Here is a 15,233-nt window from a genome sequence, read left to right as displayed (position 1 = left end):
AGATCAGAAATAGAGAAAACAAAAACAGTAATATTGTGAAATTATTGCAATTTAAAATAATGGTTTTCTGTTTTAATATACTTTAAAATATAATTTGTTTGATCAAAGCTGAATTTTCAGCCTGTGACCTGTGATCTTTTTTTAAATTAATTAATAAGAAAGTTTTTTTTTTTAAGTAATGAATGCATTTTTTTAAGAGGCAGCTTACAATCTTCTGTGTCAGCTGCCCCACAAGGATATGTTTTCTACGTGTATTTACGTTTTGATCTGAAAGAAAACATCCTTGTGTTACAGGTGACACAGAAGAGCGTACGCTGCCTGTATTCAGCAGATATTGTCTAAAATTGTGCTACAGTGATGTGGAGAGACACCGAGGAGAAAAATAGTTGAATAAAGTAGTTATCTTTTTTTTCTTTGGGCACAAAAAGTATTCTTGTCACTTCATAATGTTACGGTTGAACCACTGATGGGAGATGGACTGTTCTTTGACTCATTTGATTTTCCAGTATGCCATAAGATCATAAACTGAGTAAAAGGAAATTATTGATTTGTACTATTTTAGCAAAAAAGACCCACTTACTAAACAGTAAATACATTACCGTCACATTAAAATGAAAATCTACACTAGTCTTAACTATGAAAGACACACATACAATCAACAGATCATTTTTTCTTCTTCTTTATTTCAGACATTATTTTAAACTATGCATTTTTCATTTGAAATCTTATGTGCTTTTTAAGGAAGTCCTCATTTGTGATGTATCAAGCAGGTGTGTGCAATCATAACAAACATTCAATCAATAAAACTATTATCTGTTATTCAGTTTTGGCTTATGCTACTATAAATGTAATAGTCAGTTATATGCTCACTAGATACATATAGTCTGTACTTTTATATATTACTTATATTCTATTATTCTACATTACTTTACAAAACATTCCAAATTAGCTTTAATCCAGGACTGAATCAAATAATGCTCAATTCAACATCATGTACAGCAGGACGGGTAGAATATAGTTGATGATGGTTACTGTCAGTGAGTCACGGGACGACGTAGTTGTCCCAATTGTGGTCTGTCCTACTGTTGTCATGGTGGCATTCATTGGCGTTGAGGAATTTGTCAATGTGGTCGTATCGGTCTTTCTGCTTGAAAAATCAGTTGTTTGACTCATGGTAGGCTTTGGAGATGGAGACATTGTGTTTGGCTGATCTGATGGAGTTGTCACATTTTGCTGCAAAGTCGTCCCATTGGCTTGAGTTGAATCTGGAGTATTCTTGCTCGTTATTGCTGGTAAAGTAATATTGATTGTTGGAACAGCTGGTTGAGTTGTAGTTGAAATCTTGACAGTTGTTGAATTTGTCCATGCAACTGAAGTATTATGAGATGTTGCCAAGTCAGTTGTCACAGTCGTTGTCACGTTAGTCTTTTAGGAAACAATTAAAAAGCTTAATTAAATTAAACAGTTAAAAGCTATTAACCACTGCCAATATTAGATGTTAAAAATGAAACACAATGCAGAGTTTGTTCCTCAGATTTCATTGGTGTGAAACTTCCCCTTCCCTATTATTGTTCTCCCTATTGTAGTATAATTGTTGTAAATATAACTTGGGAAATCATTTCCTTATTTTTTTTTTTCTTGTCATCCAGTAAAAACATCTGAATATATTTGAAAAATTATACATTTACTTGAGAAGCAGAACAGAAGCCTTTTTATTGCTTCATCAACTTAACGCCATTATTTCAACCATAAATCTCACTATGTTTTGTTTGTTTTTGCTTAAAACAAGAAATACAAATAAGTCAAGTTAGATTATCTGAAAACAGGTTTTTTCTAAGATGTTTAGACTTATATATATATATATATATATATACTGGGAAACCATGCAAAATATTTTTCTGTATATTACATTTTATTATTATATCCCAAAAAGTTCAATATTTGCATTATCATATAGCTTTGAAAAGAGCTTATCAGAATCTGACCTCTTCTTAGCCTATTCAAGACTACCTGCCCACACATATTTCAATAGCTTATGATAATATTGTAAGACATCAGCATTGTGTGGAGTGTGAATATAAAATAAGTTACAAGTTATTGATAGATGTTTATGTATTTACCTGAGCCTGGGAGACCAGCAAAGCCAACATGCAGAATCTTATGATGGTCAACTTCATGATGGAGAGAAAACTGTAATCAGAAATGATACCACAGAGAATGAAATTTGCTTCAAACTGTGACCAAGCCAACAGGTGCGCACAATGAGGCCGTGTCCTTCCTCCGCTCTTATATAAGGTTCTGTAATTATGTCATGTTCTCATGGTCGTATACAGGTGTGGATTAGCCAATCCCTGGCCTAGGATGAAGGTTGTCTTTGTTCTGGGATGTGTGTCCAGATTTTATTGATTTTATGATGTTACTATTTTATGGATTTCTACTGGTTAATCTTTTCCTGTAAACCGAAATCAAACGATTGTCTTATTCCCCTCTCATATTGCATGGTAACATATCTTTTTATTTATATTCACTGTGTTAGAAGATTATTTAGTGTGGTTTCCCAATTTTCTCATTATTTAACCCATTTTTTTATTTTTTCCTCCCTATTTTCCAGTTATACCTTATAACAAAGAGCAGATTTAAGGGTGTAATAATATTTCTTGGAAATATCCTTTTGCTTCCTTGTTCCTCTGGATTATGTGACCTCTGGATCCTATAATACTCTCAATAAAGATATACACTTGTATAATCAATGCATCAATTAAACTCACAGCTCATGTGGAAAGTTTGACTGACTTGTAACAATTTATATTACCTGGCATCACATGCTGTTCAGTTGATTTAGAGCAGCTTCTGCTTTTCTTCTTCACAGTTTTTTTTTACTCATCAAAACTGATTGTTTCCTCTGTTGCCAATGTAGGTCACATTGATCTGAAGAGTGACTTATTTATTATAATAAAGGTTAATGTGTATGAATGCTCCTCAACAGGCTTTTGTACACTCTTATGTCTGAAGGGCTTCTGAACATAGAACATTTTAAAATTTGCTTTATTATGTTTTATTTTGTTATACAAACACCATATTAGGTTTTTGTCAGTAATTGCTTAAAATGGTAATCAAATTTCATGCTATAACGTGAAATTCATAATTGTTTATTTATTTCACATGTAAAGCCTGAATGTCATGTATTATATATTTACTGTAGCTGCGTAAGAATGTCTAAGTGGACCATTCAAGTAAAATGTAACCAAATCTTTTAACACATTATTAATATGTTTACTATTTAACCAGTCAATTTATGAAATATATGCTGATACTTTAATTCATGTATAAAAGGGGATCTACTTATTCTGTAAAATGAATACAATGTACACATACTTACATAAGTTAAATATTACACATTCATTATAAGTCCCATAACATACGTTATACATTTTGCTGGAAATATGTCCATTTTAGGGCTAGAGTCCATAATATGTTATATTTTATTTTTTTAATTTTAATTTTAATTTTTTGATTTTATCTTTTCTTTTTTTTTTTATATGAAGTGCCAAACAGGAAATAATATATTTCAACGTCTTGAAAACTGACTTTCTGGTTCATCAAGTAAAACAAAAACAAAGAAAAGAAATCCAAGACATTCAGTTTATTAATAAGTTCCTTAACAAATGCTTTTAATAAAACATTACATTTGTGCTGTAAATCTGTCCATTTTGGTATCCGATAGTATAGTTACTGTGCATAAAAAACAATTGCTGTATCATTAAATTGTTCTTTTGAAGCATGTCATGTAATTCTACCTTTGCCAACCAATCTGTACTGTGACCATGCTGACCTTCACCACAAGGAAGTTGAACTATTATGTAGATAATACATCTTTCATGAAAATGTCTGTTATGGAAGCTTACAGTTTTTATCAATTTGTGAGACAAATAGATTTACAGCATATGACTCAAGTCATTAACGTGTGTTTATAACTCCACTTAGCAGAAGATTTGAGAATGAAACCAGCACCATATAAAAATCAAATCAAAATAAATCTATGTGAAAAGAGTTTACATACAGTTGTTTATTTATTTATTGAAATAAGTTATGTTATGTCCTTATAAAATAATATATATATATATATATATATATATATATATATATATATATATATATATATATATATATATATTTCTGAATTTCAAGAACTCTTTATTCATTTTATTGTTTATGTGAAAACATAGTTAAAAATAAAAGAAAGAAAATACCATGTTTTATCATACATATATAACAGTGGAAATGAACAAGCTGAATGATTCTTCCTGATTGCAGTGGCTCTTGATTTCAGATAGCTACTCATCATATTTCCAGACCACCAGAGATTGCCAGCTGCTCATTGCCACCACAGGTACAAGGACACTGGCAGAAACAGTAGACCGAATGAAGCACTAAGTTTGGGAACTCGATTTTTGGTTGTCTTACTACTAGTTGAGATTGTTGTTGTTGCATTTGTTGTTGTTGTTGCTGATGCTGCTGTTGTTGCTGTTTTTGCTGTTGTTGTTGTTGTTGTTGTTGCTGCTGATGTTGCTGCTGTTGTTGTTGCTGTTGCTGCTGATGCTGTAGCTGTAGTTGCTGCTGTTGCTGCTGTAGCTGTTGTTGCTGTTGCTGCTGATGCTGTTGTTGCTGTTTTTGCTGTTGTTGTTGTTGTTGTTGCTGCTGATGCTGTAGCTGTAGTTGCTGCTGTAGCTGTTGTTGCTGTTGCTGCTGATGCTGTTGTTGCTGCTGATGCTGTAGCTGTTGTTGCTGCTGTAGCTGTTGTTGCTGTTGCTGCTGATGCTGTTGTTGTTGCTGCTGATGCTGTAGCTGTTGTTGCTGCTGATGCTGTTGTTGCTGCTGATGCTGTAGCTGTTGTTGCTGTTGCTGCTGATGCTGTTGTTTCTTTTGTGGTTGCAGAGGTTGAAGATGGATCTTCTGCAGTGCTCTGAAATGTGAAATAATGGGATGATTACCATTAAAAATATTTTTGCTTATAGAAACACATTACAAGATGCTACAGTCAGTGAACACAGACACACCCATGTGTTACATCATTCATCCCCTCCTCTTTATGTGATCTTGAATATCAAATATTCAAATCATAGACTTTGAATATGACATCAGGCTTTTTTTCACTTCAATGCTTAAAAATTATAATTTTTTTTAAATGCATATACAATAATATAATGTTGTCTAATTTTGTGTTTGCTAAACTATTATCAAATTAAGTATTTTAAAAGCCACACAAAGAACAAAACTGCCATCATTTAAAATAACCTCTACTCGTTTAATTTAAAAAGCACTGTTTGACATACATTTTCATTAATAGTAAACTGTTTGATTTTAAAACCAGTTACACTCATTATTTATGTGGATCTTAGATCAATGTCCTTAATTTAAATGCACTTTTATTTAATCTAGACAAAAGATTAAATAAATTACCTGTGCAGGTGTAAATAACAGCAGAGCTGCCATGGGCAATGCAAAAACCAAAATCTTGAACATGATGTGATCAAAGACGAGAGGTCCTGGTGCAGGTGCTAATGTGTGGGTTCTTAGATCTTGTTTGTGATTAACAACCCTTATGAACAAGCTTTTATAGGCTACTCCTCTCTCCCGTAAATAACAACAACTAACAGGATGGCAAACAGCCAATCAGCTGGCCTCTCACTCATTGCACACAAAATGATATTTGTACAGTCTTTCTGTTTCTAAAAGAAAAGAAAAAAAATCGGTATCAATTTCTATGAAGCCCTTATAGTACATTTTAAGTGAATTCATAAGGCATTATAATGAATAAATATTACATTATTTAAAAAATTAAATATGTTGTATCATCTCATAAATAATCATGAGAACAGTTTTAATGTATTATAATACCTACTTATTTGTGGTTATAGCTTTTAAGTGTATGATTATTTATTATTACACACAATTGAACATGTGCATCCACGTAAGTTACAATTAATTCTATTTCCCACAGTTGTAATGCATTATAAGTCTCATGTCTTGCCATTGATTAAGATCTGCACAATAACTTAGTACATCTTAAGTGATTTTACTGTAAATTGACAAATACAAAGTCTTCATGAAATCATCCAAATGACTTTATTTATAAGTGGTCTTTGTCTGCTTTAAGTAAAGTAACTTCACTTTACTTAAAGCAGACAAGGACCACTTATAAGTAATACTAATGCTAATGCTAATGATAATACATTTAAAAAAATCTCAAACAGCCATATGTTCAGATATCAGATCAGATGAATGTGTTTACATTTGTTTTTAACTATTTTTATTTTAATATTAGTATGGTTATTTTGATGGTACCCTTTAGACAACTGCTGATAAATAACTATGCAAATACATGTCATCTATCAGTCATTGGAGTGTTAGTAGTACCTCTGCTAAATATCTATACTAACACTTTATTTTGAAGGTTCCCCAACAGACATTCTGACTGTAAGCAACTGTAAGCAAGAACAAAAAGAGTTGTGAGAGAATGAGGCGAGATCCATAGACAGTATATAAACGGTGAGATCCGCGTGTCTGTCTGCTCTTAAAGGGACAGCAGCCAATAAAGCTTCCTGTCAGTAAAGTTAAAGAACAAAGGGAACAGAGAAAATGACTCGCTGCTCTTGACTAAATAACTTTTGTAGCTTTAATAAGGATTAACTATTTAATTTATAGTTTATGCAGTGCAGACTGCATATAACTTTGATAACTTTATTAAATTTCTGTATATTTCCTAACTGTTAAGACAGGAAGGGCAGGAGTAAACATGACATTGATTATGGGTTTATGTTAGCATTGTTTTAAGTTTACTTAAATTAAAAACTGTTATATTTTTGAAGCCTAATAATAAATGTAAAATTTTTTTTAAAAAAATCAGTAGCTGTATTAATATCATGAATACTGGCCTTCATTCATAAAAAGATGCCATTTAAACAAGTATTTAAAATATACTGTCTTTATGTTGTTTCTACATTAATTTGATTAACTGTGAAATTATTACATTAAAAAATATATTAAAAACGTACAAAAACATTTCTTTTTTATTGCGATTAATTGCGATTAATCACAGAAAAAATGTGTGATTAATCTAGTTAAAGTTTTTAATCGATTGACAGCACTAATATATATATATATATATATATATACATACACACACATTGTATTTTTTTAATTTGAAGGAATCACAACTGAGCTTAATCTAGCTCACAGTAAAATTAACATTAACCTCACAGGAAACACTCAACTATAAACAATGTCAAGATATGAAACAATCCATTATAAATTAAGTGGATTTAATATTGTATTCATTGTGTGTTATAAATAATCATACTCTTAAATGCTATAAGCACAAATGTGTTATATTTTATGTTGTGATCATTTATGAGATGATGCAACATATTATAAGGTTTTTTATAATGCATTATATATTCATTATAATGCCTTAAGAATACCCTTATAATGTATTGTAAATGCAGGTTTCATAGAAAGTGTTGCCAAAAACGGTCTTGTTTTCCAGTGCAAATATACAAACATCCTTTTATCCGAATAAAGAAAAATTGATAAAGATAACACTCTTCGAAAGGTTCTTCAAGTGATGCCACAAAAGAACCATTTTGGTTCCACAAAGAACCATTCAGTCAAATGTTTTTTAAAGAACCATGTTTTCCTTACATTTTTATAATCTGAAGAACCTTCTTTAACCCAACAAAGAACATTTTGTGAAACAGAACATTTTGTGAAACAGAAAAGTTCTTCAGATGTTAAAGGTTCTTTATGGAACCATTTTGACAAATAGGTTCTTTTATTGCATTGTGAAACACCTTTATTTTTAAGAGTGTATGTTCTTGGCAGTGAATATAGTTGATTTTTTTCCCATTGTAAAATTCTTATTTTAACAAACTTTAAAGAAAAAAAAAAAGAACAGGTCTTAATTTAATCAACAAATCTTAAGCAGTTTTGTTTCTCAAGTAGATGTATCTTGTTTAAATGACGTTGAGCTATTTATTCTACTAACAAACATTCAGATAATATATATATATATAGATTGATAAAGCTAGTCCAAATCAGTGATACTGTATGAAAGTAGGACACAAACAGTAGCAGTGGTATGACTGGAATGCTCAAACATTATTATCACTTTGTGTTAGACTTAGAAGAACATTAAACTGAGGTGTGTTAAAAATATTTCTCATAAGATGATCATCTTTGGAAAGAAAAATAAAGTGAACTGCAATATTAGATGTTGCTGATTTTTAATACATATTTGTTTCCAACATGTTTTATGCTATAATGTTTAGATGCAGTTTTACTGGTGTTCGTGACAAACATATTGGCATCCGACCAATGAATTTAAAATGAAAATGTCCCCTTTTTGCTTGCAGGAAATTTCCTGAGAGGTCTGGTTCCTGCATACCTACCTTATCAGTTGCAAAGTTAATTTGCAAAGTTGAAGTATTTGCATTTAACGAGACATGAAATGAATCATGAATCGTACAACTGTACCGCACATAATCTTCTTTATTTTTGTTGTTGTTTGTTTATTTGTTTGTTTTTTGGGTGGGCTATAAGATTGCTTTGACAGACCACATGTGGTGCATTAAGTATAATCCTATTCATTTTTATTTTCAACTTTTGCGATTTGTGATATTGTATCACTTCTAATGGGATTTTATTACAAACACAACCCAGCAAAAACAACTTCCAATTTCCAGTGTTACCCTAGTTCACAAGACAAATACATACAGAGTCCTCTTCCTTCCTTAATTTTTTTTTATTTTTTAAATTTGGCATTTGACAAAGAGGAGTTTGTACAGCTATGTAATGAAGTGACAAGATCAAGATCTCTCTCCATCCATCCATCCATCCATCCAAACAAAATTTATGTCATGCTTTCTCTTCTTATTTTTTCAGCTTATTGGAAAAATAATAAAATGAAGAAAAAATGCTGTGTTAAGCAATAGTATGACAACCTTGAATGACTCCGTGTTAGACTTGAAGAATCACTTCATTGTGTCTTTGGAAAGAAAATGAAAGTGAACTGCAAAATTAGATGTTGCAGATTTGAATGAAAATTTTCCTTTCTGCTTACAGGAAATGTCCTGAATAGACTCATTTTTAAAAAAAAATAAATAAATAAAGGAAAGGAAACACATTAAAGTCTCATTTGTTAACATTAATTATTAGCTAACGTAAACTGACATAAACTAACACTGATCTGTTTCAACATTGGTTAATAAAACTAGAGTTGTTCTTTGTTCATGTCTGTTCACAGTGCATTAACTAATGTTAACAAATATAATGCAATTTCATTTTAAAAATCTATTAATAACTGTTGATCATTAACTAAGACTAATGCTGTAGAATTATTGCAACAGCAGGGACAAACATTTTCCTACAGCTAGAAACACTTTTAACCACTTCCTTTATTGTTCAAAGAATTTCAGAAGTCAATTTGGATAAAGGGACCTAGAAAATTAATAAATGTAAATGTGGACATAAATGAACGCTTTTCACATGTTCAACCCAAAGTTAATATTTTTAAGTAGCTTATCAGTTATTTAGATCTGTAGCAGTGCCCACCTTCATCCACCTTTTAAAAAATATGGCTGAAAAGTACCACATTTAAATATGTAATATTTCATCATCATCATCATCATCATCATAGTCCCTGACAAACCATCTCACATTTACTCAAAACTATAATTCAATCTTCATAATGTCTTCAGAAGCAGGGACAGAAATATATATATATATGTGTGTGTGTGTGTGTGTGTGTGTGTGTGTGTGTGTGTGTGTGTGTGTGTGTCTATTTAAAATAACTATTTTCTATTTGAATATATTTTAAAATGTGATTTATTCCTGTGACCAAAGGTGAATTTTCAGCATCATTACTCCAGTCTTTAGTGTCACATCCTTAAGAAATCAAATCTTTCTAATATGCTGATTTGCTGATTATCATTATTTAAAACATGACTACATTTTTTTCACCCTTCTTTGATGAATAGAAGGATCCAAAGATCAGCATTTATGTGAAATAAAAAGCTTTTGCAACATTATACAGTATATCATTAAAAAAAATTGGAAAATAAATTAATATTTTTATTTAGCAAGCTTTAAAATCTCAATAAATTACATTTTGAAATATATTCTCATAGAAAACAGTTATTTTAAATAGTCTAGTAAAAATATTTCTGTTTACTGTTTTGCTGTACTTTGGATCAAATAAATGCAGGCTTGGTGAACAGAAGAGACTTGACTGGTATTATAGGCAACTTTAATTATTCTCTAATTTCTAGCTTTTAATTGGCTTAGAAATCTATAACTGCTGGACAATAACAAATAATAATGTTTTTTTTAGATATACTACAAACACTTATCCCATAATAAGGCAGAATAGTTTCTATACTGTAATAAATATATATCAATTACCACTGTTTTGTTGATATACTGTATTTATCACCTGCTGGAGATGACTTGAAAACCATATATTGTCGCAATCGTATATTAATGTCTTTGTGTTTCCATAAGTTCTTCTGTCAAAACAACTGTTCCCTGTCAAGGGATCTTCGAACTGCGTCCTGAAGCATACTTTGTGTCTGAAGCATACTTTGAAAAACGCCAACGTGTTGGCCGGCGACAGCCTCTGACGTCACTACCAGCGCGACTATAAATACGCGCCCGTAGGACCCGTCACTTATCTTCTTCGTCTTCATTGACCGTTTTGTTTGAAGAGTGCATCCGAGAAACGACCGAAACGGTAAGAGCGATCTATTATTGTTATCATCCACTAGCAAGGAGTTTAAACAGTGTGTGCATCCATGTCAGCGTTATTTGACACCTGATGACACACACACTCTTTGCGTCTTTTGTTTGGGTGAAGAGCACGCGCGCGATGTCCTTGAGTTTTTCTGTGAAAAAGCTCCGCTCTCGTTTGTCTCTCTTTTCGAGGAAAGGGGGACAGCCATCTGGTTCCCGTGGCTTAGTTGCCGAGGCACGGAGGAGGATGAGCTCGTGGGGATCACAGGTGGATCGCACTGAGGAGTGTAGAGAGGGACTTTTCCTTTCACACTCTCCGGCGGCAAACCAGAGTGAACTTCAGGAGGAAGATGCATTGTCATTAACCTATTCTGATACTGAAGTTCTGGGTTCTACCCAGAAGCTGAGGCTGAGCCTTCTCAATCCTCCTGCCCTGCGTATGAGGAGCTGTTAGAGGTTATGGATCGCGCCACGGCAAAATTAGACTTGCCATGGAAGCGAGCCAGAAAGGTAACGTCGCGAGGTTTGCCTTGATGAGCGTTATTTGTCTGACCATAGCCCTCCAGCCCAGGTGAGCCTTCCATTCTTGCCTGACTTACATGCTGAAGTCGAAAAGGAATGGAAGAGGCCGTTTTCCTCTCGCATCCATCGGTTTCAGCATACGAGTTATGCTAATATCGAGGGCATGCACGAAAACGGCTATGAGAGGATGCCCCCTGTAGAAGAGACCCTGGCAAGCTATCTCTCTGTGGGGGAAACATCCTCTCTTAAATCTCCCTCTTTGCCATCTAAGCCCCTCCAGGATACATCCCGCTTAAATGGTAAATCATACGCAGCAGCAGGTCAGGCTGTGGCCTCGTTGCATACAATGGCAGTGCTTCAGGCTTACCAGGCTGACCTGCTAAAGGACCTGGATACAGGCGAGGGCCTTTCAGCTGACCAGGTAGCCGAGCTGCGCCGCACCACAGACCTTAGGTCTATGGCGGCCATGGTGGTAACGGAGAGACATCTGTGGGTGAACCTGGCAGACATCGGGAGGGAAGAAAGGGGGTTTCTTCTCGATGCTCCGGTCTCACCTTCTGAGCTTTTCGGTACCTCCGTCGAGATGGTGGTTGGAAAGTTCAGGGAGGCAAGGGCGCGATTAGCTGCCTTTAAATCCTTCATTCCACGAAGGTCCAGGTCCGAGCCCCAACAAAGGGGTCCTGGCCCATCTCAATCTGAGGATCGAAGATGGGCGCAGAAGGCTAGTGTCGCGGCTCGCTTCTCCCCCGCCTAAGGGCAGGGGCAAGAGGAATCGCGGGTCACGAAGAGGTAAGCAGGGTCTGAGGGATGTGATTCAGACGAGGCAGCGTCCTTGTCCGGATCGGAGCGATACCTAGGAGTTATTCACTTCCTTTGGATGTTTTTAACTTCTGTTTTTATTCTCCCCTGCCTAATTCCCCTGTAGCCACCAGCTCTCCACCTGATTGAGGTTAGGTGGAAAGTATCTCACATAACAGTCTCCTATCCTGGACGTATGATGTTTTTGGTGGTTCTATATTCATAGTTAACACCTTACTGACGGTCCGGACCAAAAGAGGGTGCCCCGTAAGCGGGACTCCAGTACAGGAGGGTGGGTGAGTATGTAACCCCTTTCTTTATCTGCTTATGGGTGTTATGTTGCTGGTGGTTATATGTCTACTAACAAACTCTGTGAGTTTCCTTTACAGTGCTCTGGATATTAGGTGGCCAAGATCACAGGCTTTCAGCAGGCGGCTGCGCCGCGTGGGTTCCGGCCCCCCGGGGCCCGACACCCACCGCAGAGTGAGACCCGCGCGTGGGAATCAAGCGCTCTGCGGTTTTCCATCCCACACCCCCTCCCGAGGAGCCTGGCTGATCGTCCGAACTGGCACAGCCCTGCAGGGAATTTCATGGATGTCCGGCCAGGTCACCCTGAGGGGCCGCCTGGCCGCTTGGCGCATCCAGGGAGGTGGTAGTTACGGAAGTCTTCTGTATGTACTGCCTCAGGTGATGCTCCCCTCGCTTGAGGGTTGGAGCTTGCCTCTCCCGTGTGATCCAGCGCCTCTGCGATGCTTAGGAACCTTTCTGTACACACGCTAAGCCTGTGTACTTTCTCAAAACCACATGGTGGTCAGTGTGGTCACAGTGTTATGTGATCTGAAATCCACGTAAGTGGTAAATGTGCACGCAAGATTCTGCGCACTTTCTGAAATCCACGTAAGTGGTAAGTGTGCGCGCAAGATTTTGCGCACTTTCTGAAATCCTGTATGGTAGGGGTTACGCGCTCCGCTTCGTTCCCTTTCTTAAGATGATTAGCCCTGGGTTCCATGGGCTTCATTCAACCAGTGTGTATTTGTTATACACCTCAAGCATCGCTTCCCTCAACACGAGGGGCTGTGTGGATGTACTGTGGTTATCAGCTAGCAGGCCTCACCAGGCCTCCCTGGAGTTGAGTTCCAAATTACTTTCAGTTTCCACTTAAGGTGGTTATCTGGTAACAGGTAGTAGGCCTCTCTAGGCCTCTCTGTAGGTGAACTCCCACATATCGTGGTTATCAGGTAGTAGGCTTCACCAGGCCTCTCTGAAGGTGAGCTCCCACATACTGTGGTTGTCAGGTAGTAGGCCTCACCAGGCCTCCCTGGAGGTTTAGCTCCCACATACTGTGCGTTTCCACTAAATAGCATGGTTTTTCAGGTAGTAGGCCCCTCCAGGCCCCTTTCTAAGCGAGCTCCCATGTTTTGTGGTTGTCAGGTAGTAGGCCTCACCAGGCCTCCCTGGAGTTGAGTTCCAGATTACTTTCAGTTTCCACTTAAGGTGGTTTTCTGGTAAAAGGTAGTAGGCCTCTCTAGGCCTCTCTGTAGGTGAACTCCCACATATAGTGGTAGTTTAGCAGCGCTCCCCTTTTCCAAAGGCAGCGCTCCCAGGCCATTCCATCTACGAGCTGCTCTATCAGAGTTCCACGAGAGCCCCTCCTTAAAACAATATTTTTAAATCCATGTTATGGTAAGTGTGCACGTGAAGACTTTGCACACTTTCTGAAAATCCACACTGTGGTAAGTTCGCACGCTAGTACTCTGCGTTCTTTCTAAAATCCTATATGGTGAGGGCTTTGCGCGGCTGCTTCGTGCCCTTTCTTGAGTCAGTTAAAGCCCCGTTCATCTTGGGCACCACTCCACCCAGGTATCCTCTGATACCTATCTAGAACAGGGTGCTACTAGAGTACTGTTGGGACAGCTCTTTCGGCAAGTTTTTGCGAAAGCAAGCAGTAGCCCCTGAGTGACAGGCAAGACTTGGTAGAAGAAAGTGCTAGGTTCTTAGCCGTATCCCTTTAAAGGAATCTTTTGTGATTCCAAGCCTTCAGCTCTACCCCGGGCCAGGGCCCTACAGGTAAGTTGGGTATGTAGCTTAGGCCTTTGGCCATAAGGGATAATGTCATAGACAGCCGTCGAACCGTCCCAGGGGCGACTCCCGGTGAAATGGTAGAGTTGGTACTTAGTGTTTGCCATGGTTCTGGCCTGCACTCCCCTCAGCATGGCGGCGTGGGTATACTGTTCCCCATAGTGTCCCCTCAGAGGACGCAGTTCGAAGTTCCCTTGACATGGAATGTCTCAGGTTACAAATTTAACCATGGTTCCCTGAGAGGGAATGAGACACTGCGTCCTCTAGCTCCCTGCCATGCTTCGGACGCAAGCTTCACGAAGAAGATAAGTGACGGGTCCTACGGGCGCGTTTTTATAGTCGCGCTGGTAGTGATGTCAGAGGCTGTCACCAACACGTTGGCGTTTTTCAAAGTATGCTTCCGACACGGGTCACGACGAGGTGTTCCCCATAGTGTCCCCTAAGAGGACGCAGTGTCTCGTTCCCTCTCAGGGAAAAATGGTTACATTCGTAACCTGAGACGGTTTCATACAGCGATTGCTGGACGCTGTTGCCCATATTAGGAGTTTCCTGTTATGACTTTCTGCGCAAGAGCGCGCTCCGGCTTCGAGGATGAATGAAACACACACTGCACGAGTGTTTAACGCTACGTGAAGTTCATCTCGCCTTCTGGGTCTGAATAAAATATCAGGTCATGCGCAGACTATCCTGTCTCTTTGAGTTTAAATCTTTATTTATTCACACCAGCTCTTGAAAACCTCTATGTGAACACATTTGACTGACAGGTACGGGGGACGTATTTCCATGATATTAAAAGTGGGGGGGACATGTCCCCCGTGTAATCTACGCCCCTGTTCAGAAGCTTTTGTTGGTCCCTTATCCTCCTTCATTAGTTCTCATTCATTGCACAGTGGGAGACAATTTAATGCTTTTATTATTGATTTGCAGAAAACCCTCCCTTTTTCCAGCATGTTGTTTCTGAGTGTCTAATGGATATTTGCTGTTTTTACTTTCTACATAACTACTTTTCCCTCAGGTTTTACAACCCATGCCCTGATTTAAAAGGTTTT

The 15,233-nt window shown here is 37.0% G+C and overlaps 1 long non-coding RNA gene across 1 annotated transcript; it reads right to left on the bottom strand.

Annotated features, from left to right (window-relative positions):
• Positions 1-663: 663 nt before the first annotated feature.
• LOC132104688 (uncharacterized) lies at positions 664-2,321 on the bottom strand. Its single transcript, XR_009423572.1, has 2 exons — positions 2,121-2,321; positions 664-1,425 (listed from the first exon to the last, which is right to left on the bottom strand). It is a non-coding gene; the product is annotated as an uncharacterized LOC132104688 (long non-coding RNA).
• Positions 2,322-15,233: the final 12,912 nt, after the last annotated feature.

Source organism: Carassius carassius, chromosome 25 (genome assembly GCF_963082965.1).
Source record: "Carassius carassius chromosome 25, fCarCar2.1, whole genome shotgun sequence".
Lineage (NCBI taxonomy): Eukaryota > Metazoa > Chordata > Actinopteri > Cypriniformes > Cyprinidae > Carassius > Carassius carassius.
Note: the sequence above shows the minus strand (reverse complement) of the source record. Positions and strands in the feature narration are given on the sequence as shown.